The following is a 19,341-nucleotide window of genomic DNA, read 5'->3' on the forward strand; positions in this document are numbered from 1 at the left end:
GTAATGTTTAGCTATGTTAGAGACTAACAAAAAATATAGTGTGGACCTATAGAAGCGCAGTGTTAGGCATAGTTGACATACCTATATACTCTTAAAGGGTACCTGTAGTTTCAGGTAACTTTTCAGGATAAACTATCATGTGTACATTTGTAGTAGCAGTATTTCTGGCTTTTATATACCATGTATATGGCATTTGTGACAGATTACCGTTCTAGAGCTAGTGAGTGAATACTAGCCTTTATGCTGTCTTCTGTCCACTGCGCACACACACAGAAGAGAAGATTCTGCTCTTTTAAGTCTCTTTAAAAAGCCTAAGATGCAACAGTAGGGATATTGCTAAGAAACAAAAAAATGTATGAGCACGAACCCCAGAGTATATGCTTATCCCACCCACACTAAAAAATATATTAAAGACAGCATAGCTATAAAACAAGTTCTTCAATGTGACGTGCTTGGATAAAATCTGTACACTGATATTATAATGAATACAAATAAAATATATTAACCAGCCTAGCGGTATTCCCGAGTGTGACTCGGGGTTAATTTTCGCTGCTAGAAGCGGTAACCCCGAGTCACGCTCGGGGTAGAATTGCAGAGTTGCTGTGCGGGCTGCACAGTATATCGCAAAAGCAATCAAATCGCGATTTTTGCTTTTTGCGATGTAGTGATGCAGCCCCCAGGAAAATATGTGATTATCTGCTCGGGTCGGCTCCCGTTGCGGGGGCCGGCCAGAGCAGGTAAAGACATATACTAAAAGTCAGTGTTTCTCAACCAAGGGGCCTCCAGATGTTGCAAAACTACAACTCTCAGCATGCCCGGACAGCCAAAGGCTGTCCGGGCATGCTGGGAGCAGTAGTTTCACAACAGCTGGAGGCCCCCTGGTAGAAAACCCTGAACTAAGTGTAAAAGTAAGAAGGAAGAAAATAAAAAAAACTTTTGCTCACCTAGTCCCGGTCCCTGAAGATGTCGTTCCCCTCCGTGCGCTCTGTTCACTGCTCTATTCATCTTACAGGACCTTTCCCTTTTCAGCCAATCACAGGCCGCAGTGGTGTAAAGCCTGTGATTGGCTGAAGGGGAAAGGGCTTGTTCTGCAGCAAATACACTAGGTTTGAAATCTGCCCGGCAAACCTAGTGTATTTGCTGCAGGACAAGGTGACAAGGTGACAAGGGGGGAATGTGACACAGGGGAGAATGTAACAAGGGGGGGGGGAATGTGACAAGGGGGGGGGGGAATGTGACATAGGGGGGAATGTGACATAGGGGGGAATGTGACATAGGGGGGAATGTGACAAGGGGGGGGAATGTGACATAGGGGGGAATGTGACATAGGGGAGAATGTGACAAGGGGGGGGATGTGACAGGGGGGAGGGATGTGACAAAGGGGGGATGTGACAGGGGGGAGTGGAATGTAACATGGAGGGGGGAGAAGGTAACAAGGGGGGGGGAGAATGTAACAAGGGGGGAATGTGACAGGGGGGATGAATGTGACGGGTGGGGAGAGTGTAACAAGGGGGGAGAATGTGACAGGGGGGATGAATGTGACAGGGGGGGGGGGAGAATGCAACAAGGGGGGGAATGTGACAGGGGGGGAATGTGATATGGGGGGGGAAATGTGACAAGGGAGGGGGAATGTGACGGGGGGAGATGTGGAATTTCAATGCAAAAAATTGTACCGCTTTTGGTACAAATTTCCAGACGGAATCGTACCGCTAGGGAGGTTAATAAATAAATAAAATAAATAAATATGTAACAGCACATCTCTGAACAATACAGAATCATCTTTCAAACATTAGTACTTTACAAATACAAAATATACATACATTTATCTATGACAAACATCATTATAACCAATATATTTTTATAAACAATTATAGTACTTAGTGCTTATAGTGCTCTACGCAAAAATAATGTCTACTTAGTGCTGGTCCTACTATTCCTACTCAGGCATGGTGCCTCTTCAGTGTCTTCATGTATTCATGAATGGTTTACCCAGTATGTATTGCTGCCCCTTTAGTGTACTTCAATCTTCAGTGTTGCCTTCTTAGTGCCCCAGTAAGAAGTGTTTCACCCTTTGCGCCCCTCAGGCTGTACTCTCTAATGCTACACCCTTTAAGCCCCTTATGCCCTACTCTCTAATGCTACCCCTATAGTGCCCCCAAGCCTTCTTAGTGTCACCAACTTAGTAATGGTGCCTTTAAGTGCTTGCCAAACTAGTAATATTCACCTATCCATGTTCCCATATTGCTGCTCTGTATCTCTTTAGATTTAAAGCAGACACATCACAACATTGCGTTGACCTTTAATGGGATCCTGTCCCCGGGCTTCATAGGCTGAAGATTAAAGTGTCTGCAGCTTATGCACAAGAATTGCGTAGCAGAGAACTGAAATAAGTGGAAGAGGCATTCTCCAACTGCTGTTCTAAGTAAGATTTTTTTTTTCGCATTCAAAAGCTTTATTGAACAATAAGTAAAACCAGAGGTACAGAAGAAAACATTGGGGATGGAAATTTGAGGTAGTATATAAAAAGCACAATGCAGAGAAGCCCTCATAAAAGAAGGCAAATTAGTAAAACAAGATAAAGTATAGATAAGTGTAGCTCACAGAAAAAATTTGCGAGGTTAACTGAGATAGATATTCTCACACCCCAGAGAAAGTTGCTAGAAAAAGTTTTAAAGATAGTTTACTCAGTCCTCAGCTATATCATTCAAAATGAATGTATGATGAATGAATGGTTCAGTTGGTAAATAATAATGGACTTCTAGACTGATATACTACAAATAGAATTAAATACAAGAATAACAAAATTGAAATAAAAACATTAGCTATAAAATCAATATACAATGATTTCAAAACAGTCAATCATAATGATTGACTGTTTTGAAATCATTGTATATTTACTCCTCAAGGCTCATAGTGGTGATAGACATTTATGCCAATTGGCGTTCATTATATTGCACAGCCATAGGGCCCTGCGGCTGTGATTTTTTAGCTATTGGTTTTATTTCAATTTTGTTATTCTTATATTAAATTCTATTTGTAGTATATCGGTCTGGAAGTCCGTTATTCTTTTCCAACTGAACCATTCATCCATCATACCTTCATTTTGAATTATATAGCTGAGGACTGAATAATCTATCTTTAATAAATTAGTAAAACAAGTAAGGGTACAAAGTAAAAAGGGTAAATCATCACATATATCCAATGCAGAAATAAGCTGGATAAGAACGAAAGTAAAAACTAAAAAAAAAAACTCAAACAGGCAGTAGAGGAGGAGGAAAGGCACAAAAGGGTGGGTAGGGAAAAAATGTAAAGGGAAGAGGAGGAGAAGGAGGAGAAGGGGTGATAAAGAGAAAGAAAAAGAAGAAAGAAAAAGGGGAGTGCACACAGGAGAAGAGAATGAAACAAGTCAAGAGGTTCCAGAAGAAGACGAATTGAGACCATATTGCAGGAATTGGGGGGAGAAACAAATCCTATCCATGCGTGCCAGCGCATAGAGATACTGCCCTGACGCAGCCTTGAGTTCAGCCAGACACTCTTTTAGGCCTTGTATATTTAGGACCTCACAAAGCCAATCTGTGATGGTAGGGTTGAGGTGAACTTCCAAAGGACCCACAATTTAGTGCGGGGGCGAAATGAAATCAGTCCAGTATGAGAGCATTGGAAGCCGCCAAGTAGTAGGAATAGGATTCTAGAAAGGCTAAACCCCCATCCACTTTAGGTTGAACAAGAGTGTCTTTAGTGATCCTGTTAGATGAATAAAAGAAAAAAACAAGGTGCGCTCCTAGTGCAGGCGTTTAGAGATGAGGATAAGGTGCACAATAGAGATTGGAGGCTTACCAGATGGTGTTGTGCTCAGGACACAACACCTATGCAGGCATGTAAAAAAAAAATCGCTGTGGTACGAAGGTCAGCAGCCGCGTTGTCCTTTTCCAGGTGGCCAAAGTCAGCTGGATAGTCAAATAAAGTCGTGGAAATTTCCAATGAAAAGAGAGGACTTCCCGACTGGTGCTTCCCTCTCCAAAAAAAAAGTGTGGCAACCTTAGCCCACAGTGTGGAGATAAATTCAGACACCTTCCATACAAGTGCGGATGGAGATTGATACCTGGGAGCGGACCCCCGCCCGGAGCGCCAGGCGTTTGTCCGGCGGAAGGCAAATTCGAGCAGAGGCCGGACTATTCGAAATTCCAGAACGGTTAGAGACTGGGTAGGACGGAGGACTGACTTGTCCCGGTTGACCATCCCCCCGAGAGAATCAGGGTGTGGAGAGTGACGTCCAGATTCTCCAGAGTCTGGGCTCTGGTTGGAGCCTTGATGAGAAGGTCGTCCAGATAGGGTATCACCGAGATACCCCTCGACCGTAACAAGCCCAACACTGGTGCAAGGATCTGTAAAGACCCGAGGAGACAAGGCTAGACCAAAGGGGAGGGCTATGAATTGAAAATGCCCCTCCGGAACCGCAAGCAGAGGTACCGATGATGGCTCAAAAATATTGGCACATGGAGGTAGGCATCCCTGATGTCCACCGATGAAGGAACGTCCCTTGTTCAAGGGACACCACCACCGAATGGAGAGATTCCATTCGGGAAGTGGCGGATGAGAAGGAGACGGTTGAGACGCTAGAGGTCTAGGATTGGTCGCACAGAACCGTCCTTCTTGGGGACCACAAAAAGATTTGAATAGAAACCCCGAAAACGTTCCCCTGGAGGGGAGGGAACGATAACCCCCTGGAGAAGCAGACACTGGGGAGCAACCCGAAATTGCTTCGCCAGAGGAGGAGACGGGGGGCCCGGGATCGAAAGAAGAGATCCCTCGGAAGGGAGGCGAATTCGATCCGGTAACCGTTGGACACCACGTCCCTGACCCAAGGGTCTTGAATGTTTGAGGTCCAGAAGTCTCGGGAAAAAAAAGAGACGAACTCCCTCCCGAAAGAAACCGTGGGTGGGGGCCACACTTCATGCAGAAGTGGGGTTGCGGTTGTCCGGTTTGGGCGGATGGAGTACGACTTCCAAGACGGCGTGCCCGGAACGAGGGAGCCTTCTTGTCCTGCGAGGGCGCCTGCCCGGACCCATTACTGGGTCCAGAGGTCCGAAGGACCAAAAGAAAAAGGACTTCCTTTAGGAAATAGGGTGAGCCTTAGCGTGAGGTAACAAGGAACTCCCTTTGCCTCAGAGAGAATCTCATGAAGGCGTTTGCCAAAAAGACGGCCGCCCGTAAGGGGAAGCTCAATGAGAGACCTTTGGAAGCGGCATCCGTATTCCAAGCTTTAACCCACATAGAGCGTCGGAGGGCCGCTAGGTGACCCACAGCAAAAGACAGAACAGCGGGCTGACTGCATGGAAGCTGCGCACAGAAAGTCCCCAGCTTTAGCGCATTGGAGAGCCAGAGCAAATAGATCCTCTGGGGGGGGGGGTCCCACTAAAATATCCTGATAAAGCTTTGGCACCACTTCGACAGGGCCTTGAACACCCATGTCGAGGCGAAGATGGGAATAAGAGAAGAGCCAGCTGCTTCAGAAGCGAACTTCGCTAAAGATTCTACCTTCTTGTCCGCGGGATCCAGGACGGCAGCGGCATCTGCCAGAGGCAGTGTAGTCGCCTTATAGATCCGGGAGATTGGTGGATCCACAGAGGGAGGGGAAGCCACCTTAGCGACAAGGTCCTTGTCAAATGGGTCACGCTCTTGAATTGTCTTGAATCCCGGGAATCTCTTGTCTGGATGTTTCCATGCGGATTCCAGAATGTCATCAAAGTCAGCGAGAGAGCTGAACCTTTTAGGTGCTGGCTTAATACGATGAAGGGATACTTCTGGATAGACATCCGAAGATCCTGGGTCCTCCAAGAGAAAGGTGTCTCTTATGGCTGTCACCAATGAGATCACCAGAGAAATTGAGTCCGAGCGGTCCTCTGTGTCAGATGCCGGTTTGGAAGCCTTGTCCACTAGTTCACCAGGGGCATGTGAATGAGTAGAGGCAGTCTTGTAGAGGGCGATCCAGACCGGGTATGCGGCTCTAGCGTGGCAGAGCGATGACTCCGAGAACGTCTTCTAGAAGAGTGACGTTTGTGCCTAGATGATAGGGGGGGGGGCGGGACCCGCAAGGGGAACGCCCACGTCTATCTGAAGACTCAATGGAAGGGTCAGACGAGGCACCCCTAGCACGCTTGTGAGAGCGTGAGGTATGAGAGGACGAAGAGCGGGCCCTCTCAGAGGTCCTGTGCTGGGATGACCCCTTCAAAGCGGCCAGTTCGCGGAAGGCCTCAGCCCCCGAACGGGAGACTTGGGACAAGTCAGCCATACACTGGGTCAGGGAAGAAACCCAGGCTGGAGGAGTGGCTGAACCCACTGGACCGAAGGGGCATCAGGGGGCACGAGGGGGACTGGGGGAGCAGAGGAGCATGCAGAGCCAGGCATCTAGGTATTACAGTGCTTACATGTATAGTAAGTCACTAAGTTCCCAGGCTTCTGTTTAGAGGGATGAACATCCCTGGGTATGGACATAAAGGGTTAAAAAGGAGAAGGCAGGCACTTTCTCATTCAGATCTGTGTCCCCTATTAGCTGCATTGAGGAGACATTGCTCCGTGCAGCAGCTAGACTAATAAGGCCAGCCAAAAGGGAGGGAGGGGCGTGCCATAAACTCAGAATCGCACCCACGGCACTGATTGGGTGCTGCTTCGCGCCTCTGAGAGCTCCCTTGGGTCAGTGGGCGGAGCTACAGCGTCAGGGAAGAAGTGTCATGGCGCCCGCTCCTTGTCGGAACGAAGTGGGCGGCCAGAGCGCCGGCAGCCTCTGCTGGCGAAAAGAAAGTAAAACTGAGCCGGCGCTGAAACGCCCGGCTCATAACAGCGCCGCGGCTGCAGCCGCTGCTGTGAAGAGAGAAATAAGCCGGCGCTGAAAGCGCTCGAGCACAAAAAGCGCCACGGCTAACAGCCGCATATGAGGCGCTCAGTAGTGCCCAAAAACACACAACACACACACACAATAAAATAATTTTTGGAATAATATATGCCCCCTTAGTAAAACTGCTCCCCCAGCAAATGCAGCCCCTGTTTAAAAAAAAGTCCCAAAAACTGAGGTGGGCCAAAACAGTTGCGAGGCTGTACCTGTGGAAAAAGCTAACTTACCTCAGTCAGAAGAACTTACCTAATGGAGTCTTCAGTGAAGTCTTCAGCCAGCTTATGGTCCCTGCATCACGCCTGGCTGCTATGCGCGAGCGAGGCGAGCAGAGACATCCAGAGGTACCACCCAGGCACTGACCGTTGGCGAGGGGGGGTTAACAGCGCATATACGCAATGTCTGTGTCCCCTTACTCGCAATGGGGAAGCAGGGAACCGCAGTCCCTGAGTCCCCACCTGAAAACAGAAAAGGAATTAAAAAACTAACACGTCCCTAACTAGGAAGACAAAAAATCAGAAGAACTGGTCTGTAGCAACCCAGACCACGTCCACCTCCTCAGACACTAAGCTTAAACTGACTAGCTCAGAGCCTGAAGGCGGGTATATCCTGCTGGGAGGAGCTGACTTTTTTATTACCATAGAGTCACACCTCCTAGAGACAGCAAGATATGCCCACGGTCTGTGTCCCCCAATGGAGCCAATAGAGAAATAGGATTAGTTACAGTGGTCTGGTCTTGTGTGATAATGCTTGGAGCAAGGATATTTTTGAGAGTGGGTGCCCGTCTAAATGTAACCTGCGGCATCTTGGGTAGTTGGCTCCTAAGCAGGTCATTGTTTTGCAGGATGTGCCAATGATTATTCAAGATTTTCTTAATTTCCGTTGCGGAGTTACAATAGGTAGTGATAAAATTAAGTCTCTGTCTCGCATCTATATCAATATCCACATTTCCCATTTTGTCTGATATTAGGCACTCCGTTTGGCTTACCCTCTTGTAAGCATCCCTGATGATGGACTCCGGGTAATTCTTCTCCCTAAACCGATTGGATAAAATCCTGGCCTGTTGTTTGAAAGTGGTGTCCTCAGTGCAATTTTACGTACTGTTTTGTATTGTCCATAAGGCACATTCTTTAACCACTGTTTATAGTGGGCATTGTGATAGTCAAGGTAGCTGTTTACGTCGACCTGCTTGAAATGGGTAGATGTGATGAAATGCTCTTTATTATAGGAGATGTTCAAGTCGAGAAAATGTACTTGCTGTTCACTCGCCTCCAAAGTGAATTTAATGCCCGGTGATTTTTATTCAATTTTTCAAGTAAGTCCTTGATGGTATCTTCTGAGCCCCTCCACAGAAAAAGAGATCATCAATGTACCTGCAATAAAGTACAATGTGTGATGATTACTCAGAGTTATTGATGATATGCTCCTTTACGAAGGCCCCCATAAACAGATTAGCATACAATGGGGCTACTTTGAACCCCATCGCGGTCCCTTTACATTGGATGGAAAGTTTCCCTGTTATTAAGGAAATAATTGTTTTCTAATATAAACCTTAGTCCTCTGCTTTATGTAGGCATGTGAGTTCCAGATCAGCCTACAGGAAACCCTTGACACATTCAATGCCAATTTCATGACCAATGTTCATGTACAGTGATGATACATTACACGTGATAAGAAATAAACCTGGCTCCCATTTTATGGTTATTAGTTTTTCTATAAGTTGTGTGGAATCATGCAGGTAGCTAGGAAGCTTGACAACGAAATCCTGAAGAAATAGGTCAATGTAGTGGGATAAATGGCTGACAAGACAGTTTGTATTGTAGATGATGCGATGACCAGGTGGGTTATGGATGGATTTGTGTATTTTTGGAAGAAAATAAAAATATGTTTTTTTTTGGTATGGTGGTATTGTAGATATTTAATTCATTTTTGTCAAGAAGGCCTTCTTTTGCTCCATCATTAATAATACTGTCATACTGTCATTCTTTTGAATGGATCGTCACTCCTCCTTTCATAGAAGTCCGCATCCGACAGAATGTTTCTAGCTTCATGCTTATAATAGTCATAATCCATGATGACACTCCTCCTCCTTTATCAGCTGTCCTTAGAAGAATGCGTTTGTTCTTTTTCAAGCTCTGCAGGGCTGTGCCTGATGTGTGAGGTTGTTTTTCTTCTTATGCTTTCTATTTTTGCTTAAAATCCTCATTAACCAATTCTTGGAAAACTTGAATATGTGCTCCTAGCGCATGCACCGGATAAAAGGTGAATGTTAGTTTTAAAGCTTGATGTTTAGTTGCTTCTGAGGATCCCTGGGGGGTGGGACTGACCAAGGCCATCTCTATAGACGGGATGTCATTCTTGTTTTTTGTGGGGAAAAAAATTGCTGTAGAGTAAGTTTCTGAATAAAACTATTAAAATCTAAGAAGAGCTGGAAGTCATCACCCTCAATAGAGAAATTTCATAAGGGTTTAGTTGGTATTTAGAAATATTGAATATTTTTATCCATTCTTTACTCCCTGTTCCTTCCGTGGTACCTCTGTGTTTCATTCTTGCTGTGTGCACAGTAGTCGTATCTTTCCTTTTCTTACCTCCTCTTCTCCCTCTACCTCTGTTATTTTTCTTTTTGTTCTGTTTGGGAGAAACAACTCCAGGATTGTAGCAGTTTTTACAGGGCGAGCCCCTAAAAAAGCTCCAGAAGTGCTGGGGGTGGTTGTGCATGTGATAGGACTTCCTGGGGGGAAATACCGTGATATTGGGAAGTGCCGAGATGTTCATGGAAGTTCCCTCAAAAGGTCTCGGGGTAGCTCTTCATTAATGATGGACTGAAATATGTCAGAGGACCGAGGGTTTCTCAAATAAGGGGCTAAACATACTTCATTGTTAGTGTTATCAACAACAAAAACTTCTGTTGTTGCAGTGGATTCTGGATATGCACTATTCGGAGGTGTAATGGCCTCATGGATTGATAGTTCGAAGTCAATCAACTTTATCGGGGTGGTCACCACTTGCACCCTATCGCTTTGCTGTGTTCGGAGTGGGGAAAAAGATGTGTTATTGTTAACTCTCTTGCTAAATTTCTTGCATTTGTTTGATATGCTCCGACTAGCCTGTAAGAATAGAGAGCTTGGGGTGTTAGCCAGTTTAGTCTTTGTTGGTGATTTCACTGATTTGATCAATGTTTCAAGCTTAGATAGTTGGTCCTTATCATTTTTGTTCACCTTTGTTTTTGGTGTGTCAGGTGCATTTTTTCTGGATTCATATTTCCTCATGCTCACTGTAAATTTGTATTTGTATTTGTTTACCACTGTTGTTCTGGTCATCCCTCCGAATTTGATGCAGATCTTGGCAAGCTTCGTTTCTATAAGTTTTCTGGTTATTCCATGCCCATGGATTACCTGACAGGTAATCAGAGCGGTCCCTTTTTTCAATGCTTTCTTCTCGATCAAATCCTTTTCTATTCTTTTCAATCAGTTATTCATATTGTTATAAATTTTTCGACATTCTGGATAAGGCTTAACATTTAAAAAATAAATGCATCAATTAAATCATACCATCCTTTAGTATATGCAATGTCATTTTAACCCCTTCCCGCAGAATGTCATATATAAACGCCGGGTTGTGCAGTGCGTTCGCGCATCCCGACGTTTATAAATGACATTCAGTTAACCCGGCGATGCGCAGCATCGCACGGGTTAACCAGCAGAAGTCCCGCTGTTTCCAGCAGGGGACAACTTCTGCTTCACCCCCCAGGACCATCCATTGATGGTCCTGGTCAGCGATCACTGTGATTGGTCCCTGTGGACCAATCACAGTGACCTGGGGTGAAAGTTCAGATCCCCCGCACTGCCCGCCCCTGGAGGGAGGGGAGGGGTTAAATGATGTTTATTCACTTTTTTTTTGCAGTGTTATAGGTCCCATAGGGACCTATAACACTGCACACACTGATCTTTATCATTGATCACTGGTTTCTCATAAGAAACCAGTGATCAATGATTCTGCCGTTGATTGCCGCTGGATCTCAGGCACTGAGCAGTCATTCGGCGATTGGACAGTGAGGAGGCAGGTAGGGGCCCTCCCGCTGTCCTGTAAGCTGTTCGGGATGCCGCGATTTCGCCGCGGCTATCCCTAACAGCCCACTAAGCTAACCGGCATGCTTTCGGTTTCACTTTAGACGCGGCGTTCAACTTTGAACGCCGCGTCTAAAGGGTTAATAGCGCGCGGCACAGCGATCAATGCCACGCGCTATTAGCCACGGGTCCCGGCCGTTGTTAGAGGCCGGGCCCGACCCGCTATGATGCGGGGCCACGCCGTGGCCCCGCGTTATAGATCGGGAGTGGACACATGACGTTCCAGTACGTGACGTGAGAAACCAGTGATCAATGATAAAGATCAGTGTGTGCAGTGTTATAGGTCCCTATGGGACCTATAACACTGCAAAAAAAAAGTGAATAAACATCATTTAACCCCTCCCCTATTAAAAGTTTGAATCACCCCCCTTTTCCCATAAAAAAAAAACAAACAGTGTAAATAAAAAATAAAAATAAACATATATGGTATCGCCGCGTGCGGAAATGTCCGAATTATAAAAATATATCGTTAATTAAACCGCACGGTCAATGGCGTGCGCGCAAAAAAAATTCCAAAGTCCAAAATAGTGCATTTTTGGTCACTTTTTATGTAATGAAAAAATTAATAAAAAGCGATAAATAAGTCCTAGCAATGCAAAAATGGTACCGTTAAACACTTCAGATCACGGCGCAAAAAATGAGCCCTCATACCGCCCCGTACACGGAAAAATAAAAAAGTTATAGGGGTCAGAAATGACAATTTTAAACGTATACATTTTCCTGCATGAAGTTATGCTTTTTTCCAGAAGTACTACAAAATCAAACCTATACAAGTAGGGTATAATTTTAACCGTATGGACCTACAGAATAAACCCTTAAGGACCCTTGACGTATGCGTATGTCATGACACCCTGGTACTTAAGGACCCAGGACCGCGCGCCGGATGGGGATCAGACCGGAATGGGTGCTAAAACCATTCAGCAGGCATCCCGTGCAAGTGCCCAGGGGGGTCATCAGACCCCCCATGTCGGCATTCGTGGCAAATCGCAGGTGAATTCACACCTGCGATTTGCGCAATTCCGGGTCATACAGGTCTATGGTGACCCAGAAAATAAGGGGGCTCAGGGTTGTCCAAGACCCCTCTGCTATTGGTCGTATAGACGCGACGACCAATAGCAGATCGGGGGCGGGGGGTTAACTTTCGGTTTCCTCGTTCTGCCCACCCACTGTAGGTGGGGCAGTACGGCAAAACAGACGGGGACCGGTGCCAAAGTCCACTTACCCAACCAAGGCAGCGGAACAACGATTGGTGACGGAGATCAGCGGCAGAAGAAGTCGGCGAAGCACCTCCCTAGATTCTACGGAAGCCGGTGAGTTGCCTAGCAACATCTGGAGGGCTACAGTTTGAGACCACTATACAGTGGTCTCTGAACTGTAGCCCTCCAGATGTTGCAAAGCTACAACTCCCAGCATGCCCAGTCAGCTGTTTGAGCATGCTGGGATTTGTAGTTTTGCAAAAGCTGGAGGGCTACAGTTTGAGACCACTATACAGTGGTCCACTATACAGTGGTCCCTGAACTGTAGCCCTCCAGATCTTGCAAAACTACAACTCCTAGCATGCCCAAACAGCTGTTTGCTGTCTGGGCATGCTGGGATTTGTAGTTTTGCAACATCTGAAGGGTCACAGTTTGGAGATCACTGTGCAATGGTCTCTAAACTGTAGCTCTCCAGATGTTGCAAAAGTAAAACTCCCAGCATGCACGGTCTGTCAGTACATGCTGGGAGTTGTAGTTTTGAAACAGCGGTAGGTTTGCCCCCCCCCCCCCCGTGTGAATGTACAGGGTACATTCACACTGGCGGGTTTACAGTAAGTTTCTTGAAGTTTGAGCTGCGGCAAATTTTTCGCCGCAGCGCAAACTCCTAGGGGGAAACTCACCATAACCCATGTTATGTACCCTAAAAACACTACACTAACACATAATAAAGAGTAAAACACTACATATACACCCCTTACACGGCCCCCCCCCCAATTAAAATGAAAAACATATTGTACAGCAGTGTTTCCAAAACGGAGCCTCCAGCTGTTGCAAAACAACAACTCACAGCATTTTCGGACAGCCACTAACTGTCCAGGCATGCTGGGAATTTAGCAACAGCTGGAGGCATCCTGTTTGTGAATCACTGGCATAGAATATCCCTGTGTCCACCCCTATGCAATCCCTAATGTAGTCCTCAAATGCGCATGGCTCACTTCGGAACCCTGTCGTATTTCAAGGAAACAGTTTAGGGCCACATATGGGGTATTTCCGTACTTGTGAGAAATTGCACTACAAATTTTGGGGGGCTTTTTCTCCTTTTACCCCTTATGAAAAGGAAAAGTTGGGGCTACACCAGCCTGTTAGTGTAAAAAAATTAAAAAAATTACACTAACATGCTGGTTTTGCCCCATACTTTTTATTTTCACAAGCGGTAACGCAATTTCTCCTGAGTACGGAAATGGCCCATTTGTGGGCGTAAAATGCTCTTCGGGTGCATAACAAGGCTCAGGAGTGACAGCAGACTATGTACATTTGAGGCGTAAATTGGTGATTTGCACAGGGGTGGCAGATTTTACAGCGGTTCTGACATAAACACAAAAAAATAAATACCCACATGTGACACCATTTTGGAAACTACACCCCTCACGGAACGTAACAAGGGGTAAAGTGAGCCTTAACACCCCAGAGGTGTTTGACGAATTTTCGATAAAAAGAAAAAAATTATGTTTTCACTAAAATGCTGGTGTTACCCAAAATTTTTCATTTTCCCAAGGGAAAATAGGAAGAATGCCCCCCAAAATTTGTAACCCCATTTCTTCTGAGTAAGAACATAACCCATATGTGGATGTAAAGTGCTCTGCTGGCGCACTACAATGTTCAGAAGAGAGGGGGCACCATTGGGCTTTTGAAGAGAAAATTTGTCCAGAATTGAAGGCCACGTGTGTTTACAAAGCCTCCATAGTGCCAGAACAATGGACCCCCCCACATGCGACCCCATTTTGGAAACTACACCCCTCTTGTAATGTAATAAGGGGTACAGTAAGCATTTACACCACACAGGTGTCTGACAGATTTTTGGAACAGTGGTCCGTGAAAATGAAAAATGTAGTTTCCAAAATGGGGTCACATGGGGGGTCCACTGTTCTGGCACCACGGGGGACTTTGTAAACTCACATGGCCCCTGACTTCCATTCCAAACAAATTCACTATCCAAAAGCTCCTTCTCTTCTGAGCATTGTAGTGTGCCAGCAGAGCACTTGACGTCCACACATGGGATATTTCCATACTCAGAAGGAATGGGGTTACAAATTTGGGGGGTCATTTTCTCCTATTACCCCTTGTAAAAAATGTAAAATTTTAGGGGGAAAAACTGCATTTTAGTGAAAAATTTATTTTTAATTTACACATCCAACTTCAACAAAAAGTCGTGAAACACCTGTGAGGTGTTAAGGCTCACTATACCCCTTGTTACGTTCCTTGAGGGGTGTAGTTTCCAAAATAGTATGCCATGTGTTTTTTATTTGCTGTGCTGGCACCATAGGGGCTTCCTAAATGCGACATGCCCCCCAAAAACCATTTCAGCAAAATTTGATTTCCAAAAGCCAAATGTGACTCCTTCTCTTCTGAGCATTTTACTTCGCCCGCAGAGCACTCTACATTCTAATATGGGGTATTTCCATACTCAGAAGAGAAGGGGGTTACAAAATTTGGGGGGGGGGAATTTTCTCCCATTACCTTTTGTAAAAATGGTAAATTTTGGGGGGGAAACTGCACTTAAAGGGGTATTCCAGGCAAAACCTTTTTTTATATATATCAACTGGCTCCGGAAAGTTTAACAGATTTGTAAATTACTTCTATTAAAAAATCGTAATCCTTCCAATAGTTATTAGCTTCTGAAGTTTTCTGTCTAACTGCTCAATGATGATGTCACGTCCCGGGAGCTGTGCATGATGGGAGAATATCCCCATAGGAACTGCACAGCTCCCGGGTTGTGAGTCATCAGAGAGCAGTTAGACAGAAAACAACAACACAACTTCAGAAGCTAATAACTATTGGAAGGATTAAGATTTTTTAATAGAAGTAATTTACACATCTGTTTAACTTTCCAAAGCCAGTTGATATATAAAAAAAAGCTTTGGCCTGGAATACTCCTTTAAGTGAAAACATTTTTTTTTACATTTACACATCCGACTTTAACATAAAATCGTCAAACACCCGTGGGGTTTTAAGGCTCACTGTACCCTTTGTTATGTGCCTTGAGGGGTGTAGTTTCCAAAATGGTATGCCATGTGGGGGGGGGGTTCTGCTGTTCTGGCACCATAGGGGCTTCCAAAGTGTTACATGCCCCCCAAAAACCATTTCAGCAAAATTCACTCTCCAAAATCCCATTGTTGCTCCTTCCCTTCTGAGACCTCTACTGCGCCCGCCGAACACTTGACATACACATGAGGTATTTCCTTACTCGAGAGAGATTGGGTTACAAATTTTGGGGGGCTTTTTCTCCTATTACCCCTTGCAAAAATTCAAAAACTGGGTCTACAAGAACATGCCAGTGTAAAAAATGAAGATTTTGAATTTTCTCCTTCAATTTGCTGCTATTCCTGTGAAACACTTAAAGGGTTAACAAACCTTTTGAATGTCATTTAGAATACTTTGAGGGGTGCAGTTTTTATAAGGGGGTCATTTTTTTTTTCTAATAATAAGGCCCTTCAAATCCACTTCAAACCTGAACTGATCCCTGAAAAATCGATTTAGAAAATTTTGTGAAAAATTGGAAAATTGCTGCTATACTTTGAAGCCCTCTGGTGTCTTCCAAAAGTAAAAACATGTCAACTTTATGATGCAAATATAAAGTAGACATATTGTATGTGAATCTATATATAATTATTTGGGGAATATCCATTTTCCTTATAAGCAGAGAGCTTCATATTTAAAAAAAAAAAAGCTAAATTTTCTATTTTTTTCATTACATTTTGGCATTTTTCACCAAGAAATGATGCAAGTATCAACAAAATTTTACCACTAACATAAAGTGGAATACGTAACAAAAAAACTATCTCGGAATCAAAAAGAAAGGTAAAAGCATCCCAGAGTTATTATTGCTTAAAGTGAAAGTGGTCAGATTTGCAAAAAATGGCCAGGTCCTACAGTGAAAATTGGCTGGGTCCTTAAGGGGTTAAACAAGTCAGTCATGATCCTCAGATCATCTTCACCAATAACCAGATGATCATCACTATTTTGTATAGTACCTTGTGATGTCAGTGTAGTGTCGGCTGTAAATCTGTGGATTAGTTCCTCACGTTGTAGTAGACGGTTATGGTAATATTCCATGTTGTTTAACCCCTTAAGGACTCAGCCCATTTTGGCCTTAAGGACTCAGACAATTTAATTTTAACGTTTTCATTTTTTCCTCCTCGCCTTCTAAAAATCAACACTCTTTTATATTTTCATCCACAGACTAGTATGAGGGCTTGTTTTTAGCGTGACCAGTTGTCCTTTGTAATGACATAACTCATTATATCATAAAATGTATGGCACAATCAAAAAACACTATTTTTGTGGGGAAATTAAAACGAAAAACGCAATTTTGCTAATTTTGGAAGGCTTCGTTTTCACGCCGTACAATTTATGGTAAAAATGACGTGTGTTCTTTATTCTGAGGGTCAATACGATTAAAATGATACCCATTATTACATACTTTTCTATTATTGTTGCGCTTAAAAAAAATCACAAACTTTTTAACCAAATTAGTATGTTTATAATCCCTTTATTTTGATGACCTCTAACTTTTTTATTTTTCCGTATAAGCGGCAGTATTGGGGCTCATTTTTTGCGCCATGATCTGTACTTTTTTTTGATACCACATTTACATATAAAAAACTTTTAATACATTTTTTATCATTTTTTTTTAATAAAATGTATTAAAAAAGTAGGAATTTTGGACTTTTTTTTTTTTTTCGTTCACGCCGTTCACTGTACGGGATCATTAACATTTTATTTTAATAGTTCGGACATTTACGCATGCGGCGATACCAAATATGTCTATAAAAAAAATTACGCTTTTTGAGGGTAAAATAGGAAAAAACGGACGTTTTACTTTTTTATTGGGGGAGGGGATTTTTCACTTTTTTTTTAACTTTTACTTTTTTTTTACACTTGAATAGTCCCCATAGGGGACTATTCATAGCAATACCATGATTGCTAATACTGATCTGTTCTATGTATAGGACATAGAACAGATCAGTGTTTTCGGTGATCTTCTGCTCTGGTCTGCTCGATCTCAGACCAGAGCAGGAGACGCCGGGAGCCGGACGGAGGAAGGAGAGGGGACCTCCGTGCGGCGTTCTGAATGATCGGATCCCCGCAGCAGCGCTGTGGGCGATCCAATCATTCATTCAAATCGCGCACTGCCGCAGATGCCGGGATCTGTATTGATGCCGGCACCTGAGGGGTTAATGGCGGACGGGTCCCTGGCTGCGATCAGCAGCCGGGATCAGCCGCGCATGACACGGGCATCGCTTCGATGCCCGCGGTTATGCACAGGACGTAAATGTACATCCTGGTGCGTTAAGTACCACCGCACCAGGACGTACATTTACGTCCTGCGTCCTTAAGGGGTTAAAATCAGAGACCCAAACTTGGTGCAGCAACCTTATGGATCTGGGATCCCCCCAGTACTGATGGTACTGGAATGTAACTGAATAAATAAAAGAAAAAACAAGGTGCGCTCCTAGTGCAAGTGGTAAGAGATGAGGATAAGGTGCACAATAGAGATTGGAAGCTTAACAGATGGTATTGTGCTCAGGAATTGGACCATATGAATCGAGTGAACAGCCCAATCTAAGGCCGGAAGAAGGGAGCGCAACCAGCAGTGTCTAAACCAGATATAAGAGGCGGGGGTGGAGGATCACCTTCAGTATGTTAATGCGACCAATCAAAGAGAGATCTTTATTATCCCACTTGCATAGGTCCGCCTTAAACCGGCAATTAGGGAGGTGGAGGTTTAAATCCACAGTCCGTGACAACACCATGCAAGGGAGCTTGGTAGAATGAGCGTGGTGAATAAGTAAGAACGTTTTTAACCCCTTCATGACCCAGACCATTTTCACCTTCAGGACCTGGGCATTTTTTGAAAATCTGACCACTGTCACTTTAAACATTAATAACTCTGGAATGCTTTTACTTATCATTCTGATTCCGAGACAGTTTTTTCGTGACATATTCTACTTTATGTTATTGATAAAATTTCACTGATATTTGCATCCTTTCTTGGTAAAAAATCTAAAAATTTCATGAAAATTCTGAAAATTTAGCATTTTTCTAACTTTGAAAGTCTCTGCTTGAAAGGAGAATGGATATTCCAAATAAATTACATATTGATTCACATATACAATATGTCTACTTTGTGTTTGCATAAAAAAATTGACAAGTTTTTACTTTTGGAAGACATCAAAGTTCTGCAGCAATTTTCCAATTTTTCTCAAGATTTTCAAAATCTTAATTTTTCAGGGTCCAGTTCAGGTTGGAAGTGGATTTTAAGGGTCTTCATATTAGAAATACCCCATAAATGACCCCATTATAAAAACTGCACCCCCAAAGTATTCAAAATGACATTCAGTAAGTGTTTTAACCCTTTAGGTGTTTCACAGGAATAGCAGCAAAGTGAAGGAGAAAATTCTAAATCTTCATTTTTTACACTCGCATTTTCTTGTAGACCCAATTTTTGAATTTTTACAAGGGGTAAAAGGAGAGAAATCACCCTAAAATTTGTAACCCAATTTCTCTTGAGTAAGGAAATACCTCATATGCGTATGTAAAGTGTTCGGCGGGCGCAGTAGAGGGCTCAGAAGGGAAGGAGCGACAATGGGATTTTGGAGAGTGAGATTTTCTGAAAGGGTTTTCTAAATGTCCCATTTAGGAAGCCCCTATGGTGCCAGAACAGTGGACCCCCCCACATGTGACCCCATTTTGGAAACTATACCCCTCATGGAATTTAATAAGGGGTGCAGTGAGCATTTACACCCCACTGGCGTTTGACAGATATTTGAAACAGTGGACTGTGCAAATCAAAAATTTTATTTTTCATTTTCACAGACCACTGTTCCAAAAATCTGTCATACACCAGTGGGGTGTAAATGCTCACTGCACCCCTTATTACATTCCGTGAGGGGTGTAGTTTCCAAAATGGGGTCACATATGGATATTTATTGTTTTGCGTTTGTCAGAACTGCTGTAATAATCAGCCACCCCTGTGCAAATCGCCTCAAATGTACATGGTGCACTCTCCCTTCTGGGCCTTGTTGTGCGCCCCCAGAGCACTTTGCGTCCACATATGGGGTATCTCCGT

At 44.0% G+C, this 19,341-nt stretch overlaps 1 protein-coding gene across 3 annotated transcripts in view; it reads right to left on the minus strand.

The window, feature by feature from the left end:
• Window positions 1-19,341, minus strand: part of PGBD5 (piggyBac transposable element derived 5) — a 442,361-nt gene that overhangs the window by 226,786 nt on the left and 196,234 nt on the right. The gene's annotated exons all lie outside the window — the stretch shown is intronic.

The sequence above is a fragment of the Hyla sarda genome, chromosome 3, assembly GCF_029499605.1.
Source record: "Hyla sarda isolate aHylSar1 chromosome 3, aHylSar1.hap1, whole genome shotgun sequence".
In the NCBI taxonomy this organism is placed as follows: Eukaryota; Metazoa; Chordata; class Amphibia; order Anura; family Hylidae; genus Hyla; species Hyla sarda.